A 27,286-nucleotide genomic window follows, 5' to 3' on the forward strand; every position below is an offset into this window, starting at 1 on the left:
ACAGATCATTTGAGGAGCCTGTATGCAAATTTTACATCTGTGTGTATTTTCAGGGGTTCACTAAAGTTAAGAAGCTCTGTGTATGGTATAATTTTCTACCCATTTAATCGAATTTATAATCTATTATTTACTTTTGAATACTTCAGTTTAAATGGTGTGATATAACTGTGTCTATTCCCTAGTTTTAATTGATATTCTGATGTAGCATTTCAGAGAGTATGGTCGCATACCCCTATAGGAACTCCACCCAAGACCCATTTAGATCAAACCTATTTTCATGATGATATTAAAATGTAATTTACCTTTGTTACTGTGTTTACACTTGCACTGATAGTGCAAAAACAGTGGTCAGTAAAACTGCTGGCACCTCAACATGAATCAGGTAGAAGTACCTAAAGTAACAATTATATTCCTCATTGCCATGTATTCACAGGGAAAAAAAAGAGTTTTATTTAAGAATATTCTTGAAGAAGTAGTAAAAAACAAAAATAATTTATGAAATCTTAACCTATGATCACACAAGTGTTTACTATTCTATGTGAAAAAAAATAGACATTACACAATAAAGCACCTCTACCACATACCAAAACTGATGACTATTCAAGGAAAGTACAATTTTTGAATTTTGAGATAAACAAGCATTTTTTCATGTAATTATTTTTTACTTGAAAAAAGACTAAAACAAATTATGATAATTCAGATTATCACTTCACAGATAACAACTGACAATATTTATTGCCAGTGATAAAACTGAAGGTTACAAGAGAAAATTAGAATTTTGCAAAATATCTGTCTGCCACTATCAGCATAATAGCCTACCAATATTTAAAGAATTTTTGATGAGATCAGTGCAGATAATAATAAATGCAGCATTTTTTTTGTATTGTATAAAATATGTCAACATTTGGAAGATCTGCATGACACAGTGAGTATTTTCCAAATGACCAATGCTTGATTGACAGAATCATGCATGGATAAAAGATATACTCAAAGTGAGAGGTAGACTGGAAGACTTTAATAGTCCTCCAGTCTACCTCTCACTTTGAGTCTATCTGTAATGGAATAGGAAAAATTTATCAAGTTTTAGAATAGTATTAAAAAGTATATCATAGAGGAAGCTTGCACAAGCCTCTTAGATAGCCTCATCCAGCAGAGGGCAGACAGCAGAAGCAAGATGAACTACAATCCTGCAGCCTGTGGAATGAAAAACACATTCATAGAAAGATAGACAAAATGAAAATGCAGAGGACTATGTACCAGATGAAGGAACAAGATAAACCCCCAAAACACAACTAAATGAAGTGGAGATAGGCAACATTCCAGAAAAACAATTCAGAATAATGACAGTGAAGATGATCCAGGACCTTGGAAAAACAATGGAGGCAAAGACTGAGAAGATACAAGAAATGTTTACCAAGACCTAGAAAAATTAAAGAACAAACACCTAGAAGAATTACAGAACAAACAAACAGAGATGAACAATAAAATAACTGAAATGAAAAATACACTAGAAGGAATCAATAGCAGAATAACTGAGACAGAAGAATGGATAAGTGATCTGGAACACAGAAAGGTGGAATTCACTGCCGCAGCACAGAATAAAGAAAAAAGAATGAAAAGAAACGAAGACAGCCTAAGAGACCTCTGGGACAACATTAAATGCACAAACATTTGCATTATAGGGGTCCCAGAAGGAGAAGAGAGAGAGAAAGAACCCGAGAAAATATCTGAAGAGATTACAGTGGAAGACTTCCCTAACATGGGAAAGGAAATAGCCACCCAACTCCAAGAAGAACAGAGAGTCCCAGGATGGATAAATCCAAGGAGAAACACACGAAGACACATAGTAATCAAACTGAAAAAAATAAAAGACAAAGAAAAATCATTAAAAGCAACAAGGGAAAAATGACAAATAACATACAAGGGAACTACCATAAGGTTAACAGCTGATTTCTCAGCAGAAACTCTACAAGACACAAAGGAGTGGCATGATATATTTAAAGTGATGAAAGGGAAGAACTTACAATCAAGATGACTCTACCCGGAAAGGATCTCATTCAGCTTTGATGGAGAAATCAAAAGATTTACAGACAAGCAAAGGCTAAGAGAGGCACATATATACAATGGAATATTACTCAGATATAAAAAGAAATGAAATTGAGTTATTTGTAGTGAGGTGGATGGACCTAGAGTCTGTCATACAGAGTGAAGTAAGTCAGAAAGAGAGAAACAAATACCGTATGCTAACACATATATATATGGAAACTAAAAAAAAAAAAAGGTGCTGAAGAACCTAGGAGTAGGACAGGAATAAAGATGCAGATGTAGAGAATGGGTTTGAGGACACAGGGAGGGGGAAGGGTAAGCTGGGACGAAGTGATAGAGTAGCACTGACATATATACACTACCAAATGTAAAATAGATAGCTAGTGAGAAGCAGCCACATAGCACAGGGAGACCAGCTCCATGCTTTCTGACCACCTAGAGGGGTGGGATAGGGAGGGTGGGAGGGAGATGGAAGAGGGAGGGGATTGGGGGATATATATATACATATAGCTGATTCACTTTGTTATACAGCAGCAAATAACACACCATTGTAAAGCAATTATACTCCAATAAAGATGTTAAAAAAAAAAAAAAGCTAAGAAAATGCAGCACCACCAAACCAGCTCTACAACAAAGGCTTACGGAACTTCTCTAATTGGGAAACACAAGAGAAGAAAAGGACCTACAAAAACAAACACAAAACAATTAAAAAAATGGTCATAGAAACATACATATCAATAATCACCTTAAATATGAATGGATTAAATGCTCCAACCAAAAGACACAGGCTCGCTGAATGGATATAAAAACAAGACCCATACATATGCTGTCTACAATAGACCAACTACAGATCTAGGGACATATATAGATTAAAAGTGAGGGGATGGAAAAAGATATTCCATGCAAATGGAAATCAAAAGAAAGCTGGAATAGCAATACTCATATCAGATAAAATAGACTTTAAAATAAAGAATGTTACAAGAGACAAGGAAGGACATTACATAATGATCAAGGGATCAATCCAAGAAGAAGATATAACAATTATAAATATATATGTACCCAACATAGGAGCACTTCAATACATAAGGCAACTGCTAACAGCTATAAAAGGGGAAACCGACAGTAACACAGTAATAGTGGGGGACTTTAACACCTCACTTATACCAAAGGACAGATCATCCAAAATGAAAATAAATAAGGAAACAGAAGCTTTAAATGACACAACAGAGCAGATAGATTTAATTGATATTTATAGGACATTCCATCCAAAAACAGCAGATTACACTTTCTTCTCAAGTGCACACAGAACATTGTCCAGGGTAGATCACAACTTGGGTCAGAAATCAAGCCTAAGTAAATTTAAGACAACTGAAATCATATCAAGCATCTTTTCCAATCACAACACTATGAGATTAGAAATTAATTATAGGGAAAAAACGGGAAAAAACACAAACACATGGAGGCTAAATAATACGTTACTAAATAACCAAGAGACCACAGAAGAAATCAAAGATGAAATCAAAAAATACCTAGAAACAAATGACAAAGAAAACACGATCCAAAATCTATGGGATGTGGCAAAAGCAGTTCTAAGAGGGAAGTTTAAAGAAATACAATCCTACCTCAAGAAACAAGAAAAATCTCAAATAAACATCTAACCTTACACCTAAAGGAACTAGAGAAAGAATAAACAAAACCCAAAGTTAGTAGAAGGAAAGAAATCATAAAGATTAGAGCAGAAATAAATGCAATGGAAACAAAGAAAATAATAGCAAAGATCAATAAAACTAAAAGCTGTTTCTTTGACAAGATAAACAAAATTGATAAACCTTTAGCCAGACTCATCAAGAAAAAGAGGGAGAGCACTCAAATCAATAAAATTAGAAATGAAAAAGGAGAAGTTACAACTGACACTGCAGAAATACAAAGCAATCAAAGAGACTACTAGAAGCAACTCTATGCCAATAAAATGGACAACCTGGAAGAACAGGACAAATTCTTAGAAAGGTATAGCCTTCCAAAGATGAACCAGGAAAAAATAGAAAATATAAACAGACCAATCACAAGCACTGAAATTGAAACTGTGATTAAAAATCTTCCAACAAACAAAACCCCTGGACCAGATGTCTTCACAGGTGAATCCTATCAAACATTTAGAGAAGAGCTAGTACCGAGATAGTACAAAAACAAGAAAATTACAGACCAATATCACTGATGAATATAGACACAAAAATCCTCAACAAAATACTAGCAAACAGAATCCAACAGCACAATAAAAGGATCGTACACCATGATCAAGTGGGGTTTATCCCAGGGATGAAAGGATTCTTCTATATATGCAAATCAATCTATGTTATATACCATATTAACAAATTGAACAATAAAAACATATGATCATCTCAATAGATGCAGAAAAAGCTTTTGACACAATTCAACACCCATTTCTAATAAAAACTTTCCAGAAAGTGGGCATAGAGAGCACATACCTCAACAAAATAGAGGTCATATACAACAAAACCATAGCAAACATCATTTGCAATGGTGAAAAACTGAAAGCATTTCCTCTAAGATCAGGAAGAAGACAAGATGTCCACTCTCACCATTATTATTCAACATAGTTTTGGAAGTCCTGGCCACGGCAATCAGAGAAGAAAAAGAAATAAAAGGAATTCAAATTGGAAAAGAAGAAGTAAAACAGTCACTGTTTGCAGATGACATGATATTATTCATAGATAATCCTAAAGATGCTACCAGAAAATTATTAGAGCTAATCAATGAGTTTGGTAAAATTGCAGGATACAAAATTAATGCACAGAAATCTCTTGCAGTCCTATACACTAACAACAAAAGATCAGAAAAAGAAACTAATGAAACAATCCCATTCACCATTGCAACAAAAAGAATAAAATACCTAGGAATAAACCTACCTAAGGAGGTAAAAGTCCTGTACTCAAAAAAATATAAAACACTGATGAAAGAAATCAAGGATGACACAGACAGATGGAGAGACATACCATATACTTGGATTGGAAGAAGCAATATTGTGAAAATGACTATACTACCCAAAGCAATCAACAGCTTCAATGCAATCCCTATCAAATTTCCAATGGCATTTTTTTACAGAACTAGAACAAAAATCTTCAAATTTGTATGGAGACACAAAAGACCATAAATAGCCAAAGCAATCTTGAGGGAAGACAACAAAGCTGGAGGAATCAGACTCCCTGACTTCAGACTATACTAGAAAAGTACAGTAATCAAGACAATATGGTACTGGCACAAAAACAGAAATATAGATCAATGGAACAGGATAGAAACCCCAGAGGTAAACCCATGCACTTATGGTCAACTACTCTATGACAAAGGAGGCAAGGATATACAATGGAGAAAAGACAGTGTCTTCAATAAGCTGTGCTGGGAAAACTGGACAGCAACATGTAAAAGAATGAAATTAGAACACTCCTTAACACCATACACAAAAATAAACTCAAAATGGGTTAAACACCAAACTGTAAGACCGACACTATTAAACAAATGGGACCTAATGAAACTTAAAAGCTTTTGCACAGCAAAGGAAACTATAAACAAGATGAAAAGACAACCCTCAGAATGGGAGAAAATATTTGCAAATGAAACAATGGACAAAGGATTAATCTCCAAAATATATAAACAGCTCATGCATCTCAATATCAAAAAAACAAACAACCTCATCAAAAAATGGGTGGGAGACCTAAATAGACATTTCTCCAAAGAAGACATACAGATGGCCAAGAGGAACATGAAAAGCTGCTCAACATCACTAATTATTAGAGAAATGAAAATCAAAACTACAATGAGGTATCACCTCACACCAGTTAGAATGGGCATCACCAGAAAATCTACAAACAGCGAATGCTGGAGAGGATGTGGAGAAAAGGGAACCCTCTTGCACTGTTGGTGGGAATGTAAATTGATACAGCCACTATGGAGAACAATATGGAGGTTCCTTAAAAAACTAAAAATAGAATTACCATATGACCCAGCTATCCCACTACTGGGCATATACCCAGAGAAAACCATAATTCAAAAAGACACATGCACCCTAATGTTCATTGCAGCACTACTTAAAATAAACAGGTTATGGAAGCAACCTAAATGCCCATCAACAGACGAGTGGATAAAGAAGATGTGGTATATATATATATATATATATATATATATATATATATATATATACAATGGAATATTACTCAGTTATAAAAAGGAATGAAATTGGGTCATTTGCATAGACATGGATGGACTTAGAGGCTGTCAGAAAGAAGTAAGAATGAGAAAAACAAATATCTTATATTAACACATATATATGGAATCTAGAAAAATGTTACAGATGAACCAGTTTGCAAGGCAGAAATAGAGACACAGTTGTAGAGAACAAACGTATGGACAGCAAGAGGGGGAAGTGGGGGTGGGGTCGGGTGGTGGTGGGGGTGGGATGAATTGGGAGTTGGGATTGACATATATACACTAATATGTATAAAATAGATAAAATATAAAAACCTGCTGTATAAAAAATAAGTAAATAAAATAAAATTTAAAAAAATATATAATAACTATCTGAAATGGTTATTAAAATACTCTGCCCTTTTTCAAACTACATATCTCTATGGGACCAAGTTTTCTTCCAATATTTCAAACAAAATGTTATATTGCGACAAATTTAATACAAAAGCAGATATTTGAATCAACTTGTCTTCTATTAAGACAGATATTAATATAATTTACAAAAATGTAAAATAATGACACTTCTCACTAATTTATTTCTTGTTTTGGAAAAATAATTATTTTTCATAAAATATATATGTTAACATGTGTTGGGTTTCATATTGTTATTTTTTAATGAAATAATATATAGATACTTTAAATGTGCAATTCTAATTTCTAAAATGGCAATTTTAGAAACAATTACTTTCTAAAATTGAACCATAATGTCCACATTTTTTCTGTACTTGGCTTTATCACTTGATAACTTAGAGATCTTTCTATATCAGCACACATAGATTTACCTCATTCTTTTAAATAGCTGCATGATATTCCATTCAAAAGGGGTACTGGAATTTATTTTATCAGTTCCCAATTGATGGACCTTTAGTTTATTTTACAGTATTTTGCTTTATAAACATTACTGTAGTGAATATCATTCTACTTGATGTACTCTTGACTAATATCTGTCATTTACCTCCAGTCAAAGACCACCAGGAACATATATACAGGTCAAAAAATTGGGTTTATTACTCATTGCAGTGAGGGAGAAAACACACCACGGGTGATTTTGTAGAAGGTCCAAAGAAGGGGGATTAGCTCTGGATCGGGTGTTGTCAAAAATCGTGAATAATTCTGTAGCTGGGTATCTCAACAAATCTTATCTATAGAAAGGGCTTACTGGAAAGAAGTTAAAGCTATAGGTGGGTAAGAAGCAGCAGTCACTTACATTAGCTAGGAGAGGGGGATATTTGGTATTTTTTGTTTTGCACAGAGATAGTTTTTGTCTACACTTACACAAAATTATAAAATAGCTTTATTTTGCCTCATTTTATCAAGTTCTTAGAATGACCTTGTCCTACTTTGGTATTTTGTGAGAATGTGTATGTCCCACAGGAGAACATGATCTAGCTGTGAGCATCAGGCCAACTCCTAACAACCCAGAGTTCTAGCTACGTGTCAGTTGGGATGCCAGGAGCTGCTTTTCTCTTTCTCATATTTAGAGTGTACGTTCCTGGTATTGTAAATGCTAGGTCAAAGGGGATGCCGAGGCAGCCAGAGAAAACTTCGTTTTGTCCTGCCTCCTTCCCTTTCATTCCAAGCTGGCAGCATTTCTGCTGAGATGGTGGATTGGTTGCTTCCATAAATCACACCCATAATCTCTTTAGAGCAAATGATTATCCAGCCATACCCTTGATTTCTCTTCTAGTACATACTTTATCCGTTTTTGCAATACGGAAACGCAGAATTTTCTAAATTTTCAAGTTTTGGTTCCATTTTTCATAACAATTTCTTTTTCAATTTACCTCATTCCTCTCACATTTTACTATGAGCAGCAATGAAAAACCAGGCAGTGCCTTCAACACTTTGCTTAAAAGTCTTATCAGCTAAATATCAAATTTAATCGCTTACAGGTTCTACCTTCCACAAAACACTGGAATACAAATCAGCCAAGTACTTTCCCATTCTATAACAAGGATCCTCTTTCCTCCAGTTTCCACTAACATGTTCCTGAATTCTATCAGAGACTTCACCAGAAGAACTTATCATTCATATTTCTACCAACGGCCCTTTAAAGGGAATGTAGGTTGTATTCTAACATGCACCTCAAACTTTTCCAGTCTCTACCCATTACACAGTTCCAAAGCCACTTTCATAATTTTAGGTATTTGTTACAGCAGCATCCCACTTCCAGATACCAAATCTGTATTAGTCAGGGTTCTTCAGGGAAACAGAACCAACAGGAATATAAAATTAGAATTTCTACTTTTATTTTAGATCTATTTTTGAATTCTGTTCTATTAATCTACCTGTTTGATCTCCAGTATCAAATGGCTTCCATTTTTCTAACTCCAAAAAAATATCTAAAATATGGCAGGATTAGATAAACTACATCCCAAGTTTGTTACTGCCTCCTTTAAAATTTTTTCACATCAATTCTCAGATGTTTAATCTTCCAGATGATTCCCAGTATTATTTTGTAAAGTTTCCCTCGATTCTCCCACCATAAAAAATTCTTAGCACTATATTAATTGGTTAATATTTAATACAAAATTAAACCTAGAAAGAATTCACATCATTAAAATATTGTCTTAAGGGTTCTCATTATGGTCTTGCTGGATTAGCTTATAAAAGACTAACCCTCCTGAAGAGAACAACTAGAAAAACTGGGTAAAAAAATTTTGTTTAATGTTTGAAGGCATTAGAGAACTACTACTACTACTATCAAGACTTAAGAAGCTAAGATATGATATAGAAGGTAAGTAAAAAGAAGTTAACCAAACCATGTGACCTTCCTTTTCTCCTAAAACTGGGAAGTTGAAAAGCTGAGTAGAGTTTCTGGCAGTCTTAGAGTTTTAGTGACACAATTTTAGAGTTCAAGTTTTGCCAAGATAGGAGAGCCTTGGCAAATACCCCAGTATATTGCATTTGAGACCCCAGAAGACTGGATCCTAAGAGTAGGAGAATCAGAGACAGATCAGCCCTCAAAAAAACTGAAATAGAGCCTTGAAGCACAGTAGTCTTTGATGGGATTATGGTAACTTGCCCTAGATAAGCTGCAACCCAGAAATAAGAGCAAATTCTCTCTGGAGAAAGATAGGATCTCTGACTTTGAAATGCTTTTTTATAAGCAAGGTCCTGCGTTCAATCTAAACAATCTTTGTTGCTCAGCAGTTTGACTAGGATGTGCCTAAAGTGTGATTTTATTTTTACTTTTTAGTGTCTCTTTAATCTCTGGTTTGATGTCTTTCATCTCTTTGGACATACCAGAAGACAAGACCAAATGACTGAAAACTAGGAGAAAGATCTATAGGAGATCCAGATATTGAAGTTATTACACAGGGATATTGAATATTATTAATACATTCAAGAAAATACAGGAGAAGATGAAAAATTTCAGCCAAGAAGTAGAATCTATTTTTAAAATGTCCACACAAACACTGGAATTTAAAGATACAATAAATGAAATTAAGAACTCGATAGATGGATGCAAGGACACAGCCAAACAAAAGGTTAGAGAACTGGAAAAAAATGTTAAACCAGAAACTAATGAAATTGGTTATCTACATGGAGTGTGTGGAGATGAGATTAAAGGAAAAGGGAATGTAACCTCTTCAAGTATTCCTTTTAATATAGTTTGGTATTTTGAATTTTATTATTCTTTTAAATATTTGAAAAAGTTAAAACTTACTCAGCCATAAAAAGGAATGAAATTGAGTTATTTGTAATGATGTGGATGGGCCTACAGTCCATCACTTACAGAGTGAAGTAAGTCAGGAGGAGAAAAACAAATACCGTATGCTAACACACATATATGGAATCTAGAAAAACAGTACTGATAAAACTAGTGGCAGGGCAGGAATAAAGACACTGATGTAGAGAATGGACTCGAAGACACAGGCAGGGAAGGGGAAGCTGGAACAAAGTGAGAGAGTATATTGGCATATATACACTACCACACGTAAAATGGATGGCTAGTGGGAAGCTGCTGCATAACACAGGGAGATCAGCTCAATGCTTTGGGACAACCTAGAGGGATGGGATAGGGAGGGTGGGATGGAGGCTCAAGAGGGAGGGGATATGGGGATATATGTATACATATAGATGATTCACTTTGTTGTACAGAAGAAATGGACACAACATTGTAAAGCAATTATACTCCAATAAATATACAAAATATATATATATAAAATGAAAAAGTTAAAATCAAATATAAGGGGAAAATAAGGTAAAAACAAATGAATAGGCTTTCAAGATAGCAGAGGAGAAAGACGTGGATATCACCTTCCTCCCTACAAATACACCAAAACTACATCTACATGTGGAACAACTCCTACAGAACACCTACTGAATGCTGGCAGAAGACCTCAGACTTCCCAAATGGCAAGAAATTGCCCACGTACCTGGGTAGGGTAAGAAAAAAATAAAACAAAGACAAAAGAATAGTGATGGGACCTGCACCTTGGGGAGGGAGCTGTGAAGGAGGAAAAGTTTCCACACACTAGGACACTCCTTCACTGGAAGAGATGGGGGGTGGGTGGGGGGGAAGCTTCAGAGCCACAGAGGACAGCGCAGCAACAGGGGTGCAGAGGGCAAAGTGGAGAGATTCCCACAAAGGGAATTGGTGCTGGCCAGCACTCACCAGCCTGAGAGGCTGGTCTGCTCACATGCTGGGGCGGGTGGGGGCTGGGAGCTGAGGCTCGGGCTTCAGAGGTCAGATCCCAGGGATAGGACTGGGGTTGGCTGTGTGAACACAGCCTGAAGGGGGCTGGTGTACCACAGCTAGCTGGGAGGGAGTCCGGAGAAAAGTGTGGAACTGTCTAAGAGGCTAGAGACAATTGTTTTGGGGTACACGAGAAGAGGGGATTCAGAACACCGCCTAAATAAGCTCTAGAGATGGGCGCGAGCCACAGCTATCAGTGTGGACACCAGAGACGGGCATCAGATACTAAGGCTGCTGCTGCAGCCACAAGAAGCCTGTGTTCAAGCACAGGTCACCATCCACACCTCCCCTCTTGGGAGCCTGTGCAACCTGCCACTGCAAGGGTTCTGTGATCCAGGGACAACTTTCCCGGGAGAACACACGTTGTGCCTCAGGCTGGTGCAATGTCACACCTCAGGCTCGCCCTGCACTCCGTACCACTCCCTTCTCCCAGGCCTGAGTGAGCCAGAGCCCCCTAATCACCCACTCCTTTAACCCCATCCTGTCTGGGCAGGGAAAAGTTGCCCTCAGGCAACCTGCATGCAGAGGCAGGGCCAAATCCAAAGCTGAACCCCAGGAGCTGTGTGAACAAAGAACAGAAAGGGAATTTTCTCCCAGGGGCCTCAGGAGCAGCAGATTAAATCTCCACAGTCAACTTGATGCACCCTGCATCTGTGGAATACCTGAATAGACAACGAATCATCCCAAAATTGAGGCAGTGTACTTTGGGAGCAAATGTAGACTTGGGGTTTCCTTTCTGCATCTAATTTGTTTCTGGTTTTATGTTTATCTTAGTTTAGTATTTAAAGCTTATCATCATTAGTAGATTTGTTTATTTATTTGGTTGCTCTCTTCTTTTTTTATACATATATATATACACATTTCTTTTCCTTTTTCTCTTTTTGTGAAAGTGTATGTTTATGCTTCTTTGTGTGATTTTGTCTGTATAGCTTTGCTTTTACCATTTTTCCTAGGATGCTGACTGTCCTTTTCCTTTTTTTTTTATTTTTAAGTATACTTTCTAGCACTTGTCACCATTGGTGAATGTGTTTTTTGGTTCGGTGGCTCTCTTCTTGCTCTCTCTATTTCTTTTTTTTTAATACTTTTAAATTTTTTATTTTTAATAATTTTTTCCATTTAAATAACTTTATTTTATTCTTTCTTCCTTCCTTTCTTTCTCCCTTTCTTTCTTTCTTTCTTTCTTTCTTTCTTTTCTTTTCTTTTCTTTTCTTTTTCTCTCTTTTCTTCTGAGCCATGTGGCTCACAGGGTATTGGTGCTGTGGCCAGATATCAGGCCTGAGCCTCTGAGGTGGGAGAGCTGAGTTCAGGACATTGGTCCACCAGAGACCTCCAGGTCTCTTGCAATATCTAATGGCAAAAACTCTCGCAGAGATCTCCATATCAATGCTAAGACCCAGCTCCACTCAAAGACAAGCAAGCTACAGTGCTGGACACCCTATGCCAAACAACTATCAAGACAGGAACACAACCCCACCCATTAGCAGAGAGGCTGCCTAAAATCATAATAAGGTCACAGACACCCCAAAACACACCACCAGATGTGGTCCTGCCCACCAGAAAGACAAAATCCAGCCTCATCCACCAGAACACAGGCATGACCCCCCTCCACAAAGAAGCCTACACAACCCACTGAACCAACCTTATCTACTGGGAGCAGACACCAAAAACAATGGGAACTAGAATGTGTAGCCTGCAAAAAGGAGACCCCAAACACAGTAAGTTAAGCAAAATGAGAAGACAGAGAAAAACACAGCAGATGAAGGAGCAAAGTAAAAAGCCAGCAGACCAAACAAATGAATCGGAAACAGGCAGTCTACCTGAAAAAGAATTCAGAGTAATGAGAGCGAAGATGATACAATATCTTGGAAATAGAAAGGAGAAAATACAAAAAAACGTTTAACAAGGACCTAGAAGAATTAAAGAGCAAACAAACAATGATGAACAACACAATAAATGAAATTAAAAATTCTCTAGAAGGAATCAATAGCAGAATAACTGCAGCTGAAGAATGGATAAGTGACCTGGAAGATAAAATAGTGGAAATAACTACTGCAGAGCAGAATAAAGAAAAAAGAATGAAAAGAATTGAGGACAATCTCAGAGACCTCTGGGACAATATTAAATGCACCAACATCTGAATTATACGGGTCCCAGAAAAAGAAGAGAAAAAAAGGGACTGAGAAAATATTTGAGGAGATTATAGTTTAAAACTTCCCTAATATGGGAAAGGAAATAGTCAATCAAGTCTAAGAAGCATAGAGAGTCCCATACAGGATAAATCCAAGGAGAAACATGCCAAAACACATATTAATCAAACTATCAAAAATTAAATACAAAGAAAAAATATTAGAAGCAGCAAGGGAAAAGCAACAATTAACATACAAGGGAATCCTCATAAGGTTAACAATTGATCTTTTAGCAGATACTCTGGAAGCTAGTAGGGAGTGGGAGGACATATTTAAAGTGATGAAAGGAAAAAAACTAGAGCTAAGATTACTCTACCCAGAAAGGATCTCATTCAGATTTGATGGAAAAATTAAAACCTTTAGAGACAAGCAAAAGCTAAGAGAATTCAGCAGAACCAAACCAACTCTACAACAAATGCTAAAGGAGCTTCTCTAGGCAGGAAACACAAGAGAAGGAAAAGAACTACAAAAACAAAACCAAAACAATTAAGAAAATGGTAATAGGAACATACATATCGATAACTACCTTAAATGTAAATGGATTAAATGTTCCAACCAAAAGACATCAACTGGCTGGATGGATACAAAAACAAGACACATATATAAGCTGTCTACAACAGACCTACTTCAGATCTAGGGACACATACAGACTGAAAGTGAGGGGATGGAAAAAGATATTCCACACAAATGGAAATCAAAAGAAAGTGGGAGTAGCAATTCTTATATAAGACAAAATAGACTTTAAAATAAAGACTATAACAAGAGACAAAGAAGGACACTGCATAATGATAAAGGGATCAATCCAAGAAGAAGATATAATAATTCTAAATATTTATGCACACAACATAGGAGCACCTCAATACATAAGGCAACTGCTAACAGCCATAAAAGAGGAAATCCACAGTAACACAATAATAGTAGTGTACTTTAATATCCCACATTCACCAATGGAAAGATCATCCAAAAGAAAATAAATAAGGAAACAAAACCTTTAAATGATACATGAAACAAGATGGACTTGATTGATATTTATAGGACATCCATCCCAACACAGCACATTACACTTTCTTCTCCAGTTCTCATGGAACATTCTCAAGGATACATCATATATTAGGTCACAAATCAAGACTTGGCAAATTTAACAAAATTGAAGTTGTATCAAATATATTTTCTGACCACATCAATATAAGATTAGATATCAATCAAAGGAAAAAAAACTGTAAAAGATACAAGCACATAAAGGTTTACCTGGTGGCACAGTGGTTGAGAGTCCGCCTGCCGATGCAGGGGACACGGTTTCGTGCTCCAGTCTGGGAAGATCCCACATGCCGCGGAGCAGCTAGGCCCGTGAGCCACGACCACTGAGCCTGCGCGTCTGGAGCCTGTGCTCTGCAACAGGAGAGGCCACAACAATGAGATGCCCATGTACCGCAAAAAAAAAATAAATAAATAAATAATAATACAGAAACATGTGGGCTAAACAATACACTACTAAATAACCAAGAGATCACTGAAGATATCAAAGAGGAAATTAAAAAATACCTAGAAACAAATGACAATGAAAACCTGACAACCCAAAACCTATGGGATGCAGCAAAAGCAGTACTAAGAGGGGAAGTTTATAGCAATACAATCGTACCTCAAGTTATAAGAAACATCTCAAACAAACAACCTAACATTACACCTAAAGCAATTAGAGAAAGAACAGAAAAACCCCGAAGTTAGCAGAAGGAAAAAATTCATAAATATCAGATCAGAAGTAAATGAAAAAGAAATGAAGGAAATGATAGCAAAGATGAATAAAACTAAAAGCTGGTTCTTTGAGAAGATAAACAAAATTGATAAACAATTAGCCAGAATCATCAAGAAAAAAACGGGAGAAGACACAAGTCAATAGAATTAGAAAGGAAAGAGGAGAAGTAACAACTGGCACTGCAGAAACACAAAGGATCATGAGAGATTACTACAAGCAACTATATGCCAATCAAATGGACAACCTGGAAGAAATGGACACATTCTTAGAAAAGCATCACCTTCCAAGACTGAACCAGGAAGAAATAGAAAATATAAACAGACCAATCAAAAGCACTGAAATTGAAAGTGTGATTAAAAATTTTCCAACAAACAAAAGCCCAGGACCAGATGGCTTCAAAGGCGAATTCTATCAAAGATTAAGAGAAGAGCTAACACCTATCCTTCTCAAACTCTTCCAAAATATAACAGAGGGAGGAACATCCCAAACTCATTCTACGAAGCCACCATCACCCCGATACCAAAACCAGGCAAAAATGCCACACAAAAAAAGAAAACTACAGGCCAATATCACTGATGAACATAGATGCAAAAATCCTCAACAAAATACTAGCAAACAGAATCCAACAGCACATTAAAAGGATCATACACCATGACCAAGTGGGGTTTATCCCAGGAATGCAAGGATTCTTCAGTATACACAAATCAATCAATGTGATATACCACAATAACAAACTGAAGGAGAAAAACCATATGATCATCTTAATAGATGCAGAAAAAGCTTTTGACATAATTCAACACCCATTTATGATAAAAAAAAAAAAACCAGAAAGTAGGCATAGAGTGAACTTACCTCAACATGATAAAGGCCATATATGACAAACCCACAGCCTACATTGTTTTCAATGGTAAAAAACTGAAACCATTTCCACTAAGATCAGGAACAAGACAAGGTTGCCCACTCTCACCACTATTATTCAACATAGTCTTGAAAGTTTTAGCCACAGTAATCAGAGAAGAAAAAGAAATAAAAGGAATCCAAATCAGATAAGAAGAACTAAAACTGTCACTGTTTGAAGATGACATGATACTATACATAGAGAATCCTAAAGTTGCTACCAGAAAAATACTAGAGCTAATCAGTGAATCTGGTAAAGTAGCGGGATACAAAATTAATGCACAGAAATCTCTTGCATTCCTATACACTAATGATGAAAAATTTGAAAGAGAAATTAAGGACACACTCACATTTACCACTGCAACAAAAAGAATAAAATACCTAGAATAAACCTACCTAAGGAGACAAAAGACCTGTATGCAGAAAATTATAAGACACTGATGAAAGAAATTAAAGATGATGCAAACAGATGGAGAGATGTACAATGTTCTTGGATTGGAAGAATCAACATTGTGAAAATGACTATACTACCCAAAGCAATCTACAGATTCATGCAATCTCTATCAAACTACCAATGACATTTTTCACAGAACTAGAACAAAAATTTTCAAAATTTGTATGCAAACACAAAAGACCTGGAAGAGCCAAAGCAAACTTGAGAAAGAAAAATGGAGCTGGAGGAATCAGGCTCCCTGACTTCACACTATACTACAAAGCTACAGTTATCAAGACAGTATGGTACTGGCACAGAAACAGGAAGATAGATCAATGGAACAGGATAGAAAGCCCAGAGATAAACCCATGCACGTATGGTCACCTTATCTTTGATAATGGAGGCAAGAATATACAATGGAGAAAAGACAGCCTCTTCAATAAGTGGTGCCGGGAAAACTGGACAGCTACATGTAAAAGACTAAAATTAGAACACTCCCTAACACCACACACAAAATAAACTCAAAATGAATTAAAGTCCTAAATGTAAGGCCAGATACTATAAAACTCTTAGAGGAAAACATAGGCAGAACATTCCATGACATAAATCACAGCAAGATCCGTTTTGACCCACCTCCTAGAGAAATGGAAATAAAAACAAAAATAAACAAATGGGACTTAATTAAACTTCAAGGCTTTTGTACATCAAAGCAAACCATGAACAAGAGGAAAAGACAACCCTTAGAATGGGAGAAAATATTTGCAAAGGAAGCAACTGACAAAGGATTTTTCTCCAAAATATACAAGGAACTCATGCAGCTCAATATCAAAAAAAACAAACAACCCAATCCAAAAATGGGCAGAAGACCTAAATAGACATTTCTCCAAAGAAGATATACAGATTGTCAACAAACAAATGAAAGGATGCTCAACATCAGTAATCATTAGAGAAATGTAAATCAAAACTACAATGAGGTATCACCTCACACCAGTCAGAATGGCCATCATCAAGAAATCTACAAACAATAAATGCTGGAGAGGGTGTGGAGAAGAGGGAACCCTCTTGCACTGTTGGTGGGAATGTAAATTGAAACAACCACTATGGAGAAGAGTATGGAGTTTCCTCAAAAAGTAAAAATAGAACTACTATATGACCCAGCAATCCCACTACTGGGCATATATCCTGAGAAAACCATAATTCAAAAAGAGTCATACACCACAATGTTCATTGCAGCTCTATTTACAATAGCCAGGACATGGAAGCAACCTAAGTGTCCATCTACAGATGAATGGATAAAGAAGATGTGGCACACATATACAATGAATATTACTCAGCCATAAAAAGGAAGGAAATTGAGTTATTTGTAGTGAGGTGGGTGGACCTAGAGAATGTCATACAGAGTGAAGTAAGTTAGAAAGAGAAAAACAAATACCATATGCTAACACATATATATGGAATCTTAAAAAAAATGTTCTGAAGAACCTAGAGGCAGGCAGGGGTAAAGACGCAGACATAGAGAATGGACTTGAGGACATGGGGAGGGGGAATGGTAAGCTGGGATGAAGTGAGAAAGTGGCAGTGACATATATACACTACCAAATGTAAAATAGATAGCTAGTAGGGAGCAGCCTCATAGCACAGGGAGATCAGCTCGGTGCTTTGTGACCACCTAGAGGGGTGGGATAGGGAGGGTGGGAGGGAGATGCAAGAGGGAGGGGATATGGGTATATATGTATACATATAGCTGATTCACTTTGTTATACAGCAGAAACTAATGCACCTTTGTATAGCAATTCTACTCCTATAAGGATGTTAAAAAACAAACAAACAAAAAAGTTAATATAACGATATATAACTATGAGAATTTAAAAAATCTAGTATCACAACCACTGATTTGATTAAGAATTGATAATATATTTTAAGTTTGAATAAAACAGCTTATACAAAACCACCAAAGAAGATAGGGTCTCTTATGTTATCCATTCTCTTATGTCAGGTTCCTTAAAAGCAGAGTGTGGGATGGGAATTTGCATGCAAGTGGTTTATTGAGAGAATACTCTCAGGAAAATCCTATGTGGGAGTGAGGAAAGCAGGATAGTGAAGAAAAGCAAATTAGCAAAGAGGTGATTTCAGATAAATCTTAGTCTCAGCCTGATCCCAATGGGAGATTTAGAGGGTAATTGTACAACAGAGTTTGTTCTACCTAGAGACAAAGAGGCTGGGATTTTATACCCCTTTATCTGTTAGTCATTGGATATGGCCATTCCAAGGGGGAGGCATGTGACTCTCAGGTAACCTAGGAATGATGGGTCCTGTTGCCCATGATCAGCCCTCCAGAAAAAAATTGCTAGCAGCAACATCTACAACAGCTAGATATCAGGACTATCAAAGCAGCAAAAAAGATTCCTGAGATCTGAGCTTGGCTACAACAGCCTCTGCAGCACCCATGTATAAGTACAATGGGTTAAGTTTCTCCTATAATTTAGTTCTAGGGGAAGCATACTGTGAAGTCTATCATGGCCTGAATAATTATAATTATCATTATAGGCTATAATGATGGTGATGATGATAATGTGGTGCACACTATGTGGCATTCATCTCCCATAAGGGTGTTTTCACGTATTAACTAATTTAATCCTTATAACAACCTCATGATAGAGATACTATTATTACACTTACTTTTTCACACGAAGAAACTGAGACATAGCGAAGGTAAGGTTACACGGTTAATGGCAGACTGGGATTTGAACCCACTCAGTAAAGCACTAGAGCTTCTTACCTAGTTAAAAAAGAAAAACACAGATTTTCTTTAAGTTTTCTTAGGCTACAACTTTGTTCATAACTGACTGCACTGAGAATTAATGCTGGACTCAAAGGCAGCTCTCTCTAGTCCAGACATGAGGAAGGCCAGTAGGCTATCAGAGGCATTAGATGAGAAATCTATCCAGTGATGCTCTATTCTGAATACTGGCCAATCAATCGAATCACAATGTTTGAATGTGACAAAAGAGACAGAGTCAGAAGTAGAAGTCAGAGAGTCTCAGACAGAAGCCTGTAAGCAGAAGCCTTCAAAGGATAGGAACGGGAGCAATAGGTGGAAGTGGAAAGAGAAAGGAGGTGATGAGAGGGTGAATCGTGCCCATATATGACTGGGCATAGAGATAGGGCAGGAATTCTGTAGAGATTGAGAAGGGAGCTGAGTCACTAGCCTGGGGCTGCTTCCTGTTGTTATTGGGACTCTTGTCTTGCTGTGCCACATCAAATCACATTTTAGCTCTTGCTAAATGTATTAAAAATTAATATGTTTTTAATGATAATAAATCTTTACCAATATATTATTCTTTTTGGCCAAATGGACTGAAGGAAAAGGTAAATCCCACCTGGTGACCTGGGATGCCTCATTTTATCAGACAAAGAGGCCAAAATATCCATCATGCTTCCTTTTGTGACTTAAGTGTTCAATGGCATAAAGCTAAATTTAGTTTCGAGTGGGAACAATTTTATTCCTAGATTCTGATAAAATATTATCTGTATAAGGATTGCACATGGCACTTCATCTTTCAATATTTAATTGTTCTGCTTTAATATAGATTTGATATTTTAAGCCTCCTCTTTGAAAGCAGGCACAGTAAAAATTTCAAACAACAATGTGGGGGAGATGGAAATAATGTTTCATATCATGTCGTGGTATAGGAATATATAACAAAGTAGGTCAACAGACATGAAATAAAACATTATTGAGTAAGAGAATGTGACAAAACACAGCAGATTGATTTATAAATTTAGAAAAGCACACAGCCCATTAAAAGGAGGCCAAGAGAGGCCAAGAATGCCAAGGAAACCATTTCCTTACATAGCAAAAGCAAAATGCTTGGTGTTGGGAAATAGGAAGGTGAAAGTTCATACTGGCTATGACTATTCTTATTTATGTAACTTTTTGTAAAATAAGGTATTATAAAAAGTTTACAAAATGCAAAGACTAAAGTGTGAGAGTAAATAAAAAGTAACTGGATAAATACATCAGATGGTACTTAACTAGATTAGAACTTTGTCACTTAATGCAGAAATTATCAACTCTAAATTTTTCTCCTTGGAAATCTGTGAAACATCAATAATATGTAGCCTCAGCTAAAACTACTTAAAAGCCTGGAAGTTTCCATATGATCTATATAGACCATTGCAGAAGTAAAACTAAAACCTCCCAAATCTCAACTGATCTGAATTCTTAGGGAATAATTGCATTCATTGCTTTAAATTTTTTCTATTAACTAAGAGTTCACCAATTAGTACATTTTGTTTCAACTCTTTGCAGCTCAAAGTATCTATACTATAATACACCAAGTATCAATTTGCAGTGTATTAAGGGGAAAATATTTGACAAAACATAAATGTTATGACTGTAAGTGCTTTTAAGGAAAGAAATTTACAGGCAGTTCTGTAAAACACTCAGTATAGTGCCTGACCCACAGTGAAAATGCTCTGTGCATGTACAGTCAGCAGTAGTACAGATGTCATGAGTGGTCTACCCATTGTAAGGTAGAATGCAGAAAGACTACTAAGTGATTGAAGATTTCCTTTATTTTCAACCCAGGTTATTTTTTCTATTATAAAGTTTTTTTTATATTTATTGTGCATTTTTCTTTGTAAAAAGAAGGAAAAATAATATAAATAAATAAATAACTGGGTAAATTTAGCTGTGTTTCAGGAAATTGAAGTTTAAAATTTCTCCTTTTCTTTAAGAAGTGCAAAACATTTCCACACATATTCATCATCTATCTGCACAATAGTTCTGTGTAATAAAGGGCAGTTACTGTTCCCAGGGCATAGAAAGAAAAACATACAAAGGTTAAGTGGCTTGCCTGCTTAGCAGGAAAAGAATTAGAATCTCTGTCATTTGCCATTTGATTCTCCCACCATGTAGCTTAAGACCATTTTGCTACCAAACAATATTAATTATTAATCACTAAGACATTCACGAATATTGATCACCACATGGATTGGTTTAGGTCCTTAAAATGTGGTGAGGAAGAATTTCTCACCTTTTTACCCTAATGACTAAAAGCCCTGATTAGCTAAGATGGACTCTTAGTAGTTTTAAACTTTAAATTTTCACCTGTGATAGTCTTTGAAAATATCATTTAACTCTGAAACAAATGAGACTAAAATAAATAGATGGATACAGTCTTTCAAAGAAAATTAGAAAAACATAACATCCTACTGTTAGCCAGCTCTCCCTAGAATATACTGTTTACAAATGAACACAAAGCTGGCTACTAGTAGTAGTCATGGAGATGGTGAGAGGAATTGGATTTAGGATATACTTTGGAAGTAGAGCTGGCTGGTTTTGCTGATAAATTATGTAGTAATTTAGCAAAAGAGGCTAAATCCCAACTTTTGGGTCTGAACAGCAGGGTGAATGTGGAATCATTTCCCAAGATGAGAAATATAGGAAGAACAGGTTTATGGGAATGAAATACAGAGAATTTGATCTTGAAAATGTTAAGCCTAAGGTGCCTAATATTCATTAGGTGGAGATATCATATAAACAATTACATATCTTAGACTAAGACTCATGAAAGTGATCAGAGCCAAAGATAGAAATGTGGGTGGCAGGGAACTAAATGGGATCACTGGATAGAAGGTGCAATTGAGATTTCTGAGGACTAAGAATTGGAAGCACTAAGTCAATAGGATCCCATAGGAAAAAAATGGTTCAATCAGGGAAGTAGGAAAACAGTGTAGTGTCCCAGAAGCCAAGGGAGGAAAGCATTTCAAGACGTTCTCAAAATAATGATCAAATCTATCAACTGCTACCAAGAATTCTTATAAGATGACTAAGACTAGATCATTGGGTTTTGCAACATGCTGTTCGTTAATGACTGTGAAAAGTGAGATTTCTATTGGACATAAAGTTCTAATTGAAATGAGTTGAGAAGAGATGTGAAATGAGAAATTGAAGAAAGAGGGTAAACAATGAGTTCTAGCACTTTTGTCAAACAGTGAAGTAAACAAATAAAAAGTAGCTGGAAGGGCATATGGGATCAAGCTCTTTGGTTTTGTTTTGTTTTACTTGTTTAGATAAACTTGGTTTGTTTTCTTTGTTAAACATGAGATATAGTACAGCATGTCTGTATGCTATTGAGAATAATATAATAGAGGGAGAAATATTGATGGTACAGAAACAAGAAGGAATAACTACGGGAGCAAAGTCCTTGAGTTAAAGAATGGCATCATATACACACTACTATATGTGAAATATATAACTAATAAGGACCTACTGTATAGCACAGGGAACTCTACTAAATACTCTGTAATGACCTATATGGGAAAAGAATCTAAAAAATAGTGGATATATGTATATGTATAACTGAATCACTTTGCCTTACAGCAGAAACTAACACAACATTGTAAATCAACTATACTGCAATAAAAAAAATTTTTTAATGGCATCAAGTGTACAAGCTATATATTGACCACAGTTGGAAGCATGGAAAATTCATGCACTGTAATAGGAGATAAGTAGGGAGCACCAGCATAGAGGCAGATAATTTTGTAAACTTTAGTGGTAAAACGGCGAGGAAAGTCTATTCCACTTACCCCTGTTTTATTAGTGAAATGAGAAGAAATTGCATCAGAGTGATTTGACAGATTGGGAAGTTGGAGACGGGAGAAGAGAAAGGTGTGAAAAGTGGTCTTGGAAAGAGGAAGAATGAACTGACTAGGGAAAATTGTAGTGCTGCCATATGGTGTTTGGGAACGATAGCTTGGTTCTGGGTTTTCTTCTCACCATCTCCAACTGTTCAGCCAGAGGCAGAGAATGCAGACAGTTGGATTTAACCAAGATTGGGGTTTGCCAGTGAGTATGACGACAGGAGAGAAAAGCAGCAGAATTAGGAGTCTATGAAGAGGAGTGATTAAAGTAATGATTATGGGATCTAAACTGGATAAGGAGGGAATTAAGTATATATACAGATTAGTGTAAAAAGCAATAGTAAATACATTAGAAATATCAGCTGGTAAAGAATGGAAACTCTATACTTTTTATCCCTCCCCTCTTTCTCCATTGTTACTATTTTCAAAACATAAGGTTTCTTAGGAATGTTAACTATAATATAATATAGTGTAACAGTCTGCATTAAAATGATACTAATTTGGGGCTTCCCTGGTGGCACAGTGGTTGAGAGTCCGCCTGCCGATGCAGGGGACACGGGTTCATGCCCCGGTCCGGGAAGATCCCACGTACCACAGAGCGGCTGGGCCCGTGAGCCATGGCCACTGAGCCTGCGCGTCCAGAGCCTGTGCTCCGCAACGGGAGAGGCCACAACAGTGAGAGGCCCGTGTACCGCAAAAAAAAAAAAAAGATACTAATTTGGTGGAAATTCAAAGTTATATGGTTTTTAGACAAACTTTCATTCATGTATTCCAAAACCTAAATTAGAGGAGAATCCATTGAAACCAGCATTGTCTGTTGCATTTGCTTAGTACCTAAATCTTTTTTGACTCATCCCCTCAAACTATATCCAAATGAAACTCCAAGAACTTTGGGTTCTTTTACCTATAATGTTTCTCTTATTTGTATTACTTCTCTTTGACATTCACCTCACACCCATAAAGATATAATCTCCACCTAAAGACTCTCCAGCCTACATTGTCCTGCAAGATTAACCTTTGGACTCCCTTACTTCTGCTTCATTTTCAACCTAAATATGTCTCAAATATAACTAACATAGTTTTATTTTATGTCCCAAACTGTTTACATCTATCTTTCTAGTTAGTCTGGAATTTCCTGCTCTTTTACATTATTTTTTGTCTTCCTCTTTCCTTCCTGTTTCTATTCCATACCCCATCCTGTGTATGCCAAAACCTTCCCCTGGAATATTCAGGGGTTTTATTGTGCATTTAGTCAGCTGCGAGGGAGAGACCTTGAGAATCCTGGACACCAGGGGACCACAACTAGCTGGCAAAAGTTTTCCCTGGTAATCTTGGTTTGGAAACACTTCACAGGCTGTTTCCTGTGAGCTGGGCAAAGATTGCTCATTTGAAAATCTCCTTCCTAATCAGCTGCTTTTTGTCTGGCCTCTGTGCAAAATGGAGCATGATCCTTCAGAAGAAGGCAATTGCACTTTGCTTGTGAAACTTGGGAGACATTTGTTACATGAGAGAATGGCTGTGATTTTGTGAATTCAGAGCCCAAGACCAACCAACTTCCTTTTTTTCTTTCAAACATATGGGATGAATAAAGAGACAAAGAGTTTAGTGATTTAGCTACCCTTATTTGTCATCATTTTCCCCCCTAAAAAACCATTTTTAAAAGGAAAGGAAAAAAGCCTTTGTTTATATAAGCCATCGTGGTTTGACAGCATAGTTGGAACAGCTGGTGACCTAGCTAAATCCTTCAGAAGGCTTAGCCAAAGGGAGAAGCAAATACATAGGAAAACAAGATACTGATATGTTACAGAGCATACTGGAGGTAGTTATCAGATCTATAGAATAAAGAATTTGGTCAAATGCCAGGCTATAAACTCTTCTCCTTAACTGGAGAACACACACTCTGAAAGGCTAAGGAAATATCAGGAAACCACTGAAACCAAGAAACATTTCCTTGTACAATACCTTCTCTCCAGAGTAAGATAAAAATGAGGGCCTAATGAAGAGAGAACACAAAGATGTTGGTGGGTGACCTCTTGTGTATAGATGATGCTTCAGGGAGGCTGCAAACTAGGCCCTGTGAAGTATGTCACCTCTTCCACCCCACATGTTCATAGCAGGAGTCCAAACAGCCAAGCTGGACCCCTCCTTGTTTCAGGGCAGACAGAGGTCAATGTGACTCAGGACAGAAAGTTGCCAAAGGGAAAGTGAAAACAGATCTAACTGAAAGAATTGCAAGAGCTGAAGGAAATCACATCAGGGCTCATGAAGTTGACAGAGTGACCCACAGAAGGTATAAAGTTCACTACTCTCTCATTGGTAGTTTAGGTGCAATTCAGAGCAAAGTGAGTCCAGGGAAAATGGCATGACCTGGACCTCCAATCATTTGCCTTCCACAAAAATAGAATGTTCTGCAAGGTCTGCATTTTCTTCCCTATTATATTTAGTGTCTCTGGGAAGGAATGTCAATGAACACATTGTTAGGGAATGTTGTTGGTAGAAAACAATCAGAAATCTGGGGCAAGTGTTCATTTATTTCTCTTATTGTCCTTTTTAAATGCTCTACCATAGGTTAAGCTCAACAAAACTGGTAGTGTCTAGGAAACATATTAAAGACAGGTTATGCTTACAGCCCAACTGAGAAACCAAAATTCAATTGATCAAATATATATATACATTCCTTATGCCAATGCCAATACCACAGTCTTGATTACTGTAGCTTTATAGTAAATTTTATTTTTCCTTTATTCAGAATTATTTTGGCTCCTTTAGATCTTTTGCATTTCCATATAAAGTTTAGAGTCTGCTTGTCAATTTTTATGAAAAAAGACTTTTGGAATTTTGATTGGAATAGCATTGAAACTGTAGAACAATTTGTGAAGAAATGACAGTTCAACAATTTGGGGTTATCTGATGCAAGAACATTGTATATCTATACATTTATGTCTAATTTCTCTCAGCAATGTTTCACAGCTTATAGTACACACAGAACTTGCACAATTAAAAATTTCTTTTCTCTAAGTATGTTAGTTTTTTGATGCTACTATGAATGGTATTGCTTTGGATTTTTGTTTTCCAAGTGTTTATTGGTAGTATACAGTTGTTTTTGTATATCAACCTTGTAGCCTACAATCTTTCTAAATTAACTCATTAGTTACAGGAGCTTTATCTTGTAGATTCATTAAGATTTTCTCTATACATGATCATATTATCAGAAAACAAAGACAGTTTCATTTCTTTTGTTCCAAATCTTATGTCTTTAAAAAAAATTCTTATCTTACTACAATGGCTACCTTCAGTATAATGTTGAATAGATGTCGTAAACATGAATATATTTGCCTTATTACTGATTCTAGGGGATGAGAGATGTTCATTTCACCTTTCCCTAATAAGTATAATGTTAATTGTGTAATTTTGCTGTAGACACACTTTATCATCTTGAAAAAAAATTTTTTTTGAAGTTTTTAAACACTGGGCAAAAGGTTACACTGGTTTGATCTCTGAAAGAAAGAAGTTAAATGAAGAACATACTTTCACTTTAGTTTTTGCCTGGAGGGACTCTCTGGACTGTAGCTCAGAGAAGGGAAACTGAAGCAGACTTAGGTAGTCTTGCTGAGTTAAAGAGACCAAGTTTAGATTTCAGAGAGCCTGAGGCAGCTGGAATTGCTGGGTTAGAGCAAATGAGAGAGATGAATTATACAAAAAAAAAACAAACAAACCCAAAAACCTCTAGAAATCTTCATAGGACTCTTTAATCTATTGGTGAATATTAAGGTGTGTATATATATGGTGAAACTCCATGCGACAAGGCAAAGAACTACCAGGGATCTATACACTGAACAATTTCCAGAACTTATACCTGGTTGGAAGACATTTGACTTCTGAATAGCTGGAGTAAGAAGATCTTACTGAAGACTTGTGACACTCAGTAGTGAACCCAGTAGACACATACCTTAGTAGTAATACTAAATTAGACCTAACCTTAAAAGGCTTAAGACTAGCTTTAAAAGATCAAATTGCTTCACAAGTAATTTTAATGCATGCCCTGAAAAAGTTAATACTCTTCAAATACTCTTCAAATACTCCTCCACAATATAGCACATGACAGTGTACCCCATCCAACATAAAATTATTAGGTATGTAAAGAAGCAGGGAAAATTGCCCCCCAAAAGGAGAATAATCATACAATAGCAATAAGCCCAGAAATGACAGAGATAATATCATCACCAAACAAGAATTTTAAAACATTGATGAGAAATATGCTCAAAGATTTAAAGAAAAACATGAATATATATGGATAGTAAAAGAAAAATATGAAAAAGAAACAAAATGGAACTAGAATTATTATTTAATTATTGTAA

General features: G+C 36.3%; 1 protein-coding gene across 3 annotated transcripts in view; it reads right to left on the reverse strand.

The window, feature by feature from the left end:
- FBXO4 (F-box protein 4) overlaps positions 1-27,286 on the reverse strand; it is a 379,144-nt gene that overhangs the window by 83,558 nt on the left and 268,300 nt on the right. Inside the window, exon 8 of one of the 3 annotated variants that reach the window (XM_082622367.1) lies at positions 14,338-14,583. The exons of 1 other annotated variant lie outside the window; for it this stretch is intronic. The gene's annotated coding sequence lies outside the window, so the exon portion shown is untranslated. Of the gene's footprint in view, positions 1-14,337; positions 14,584-19,038; positions 19,057-27,286 lie in introns of those variants that run through there. One more of the 3 variants, XM_082622368.1, reaches the window with a different exon arrangement.

Source organism: Mesoplodon mirus, assembly GCF_964341445.2.
Source record: "Mesoplodon mirus genome assembly, chromosome: 5".
Lineage (NCBI taxonomy): Eukaryota > Metazoa > Chordata > Mammalia > Artiodactyla > Ziphiidae > Mesoplodon > Mesoplodon mirus.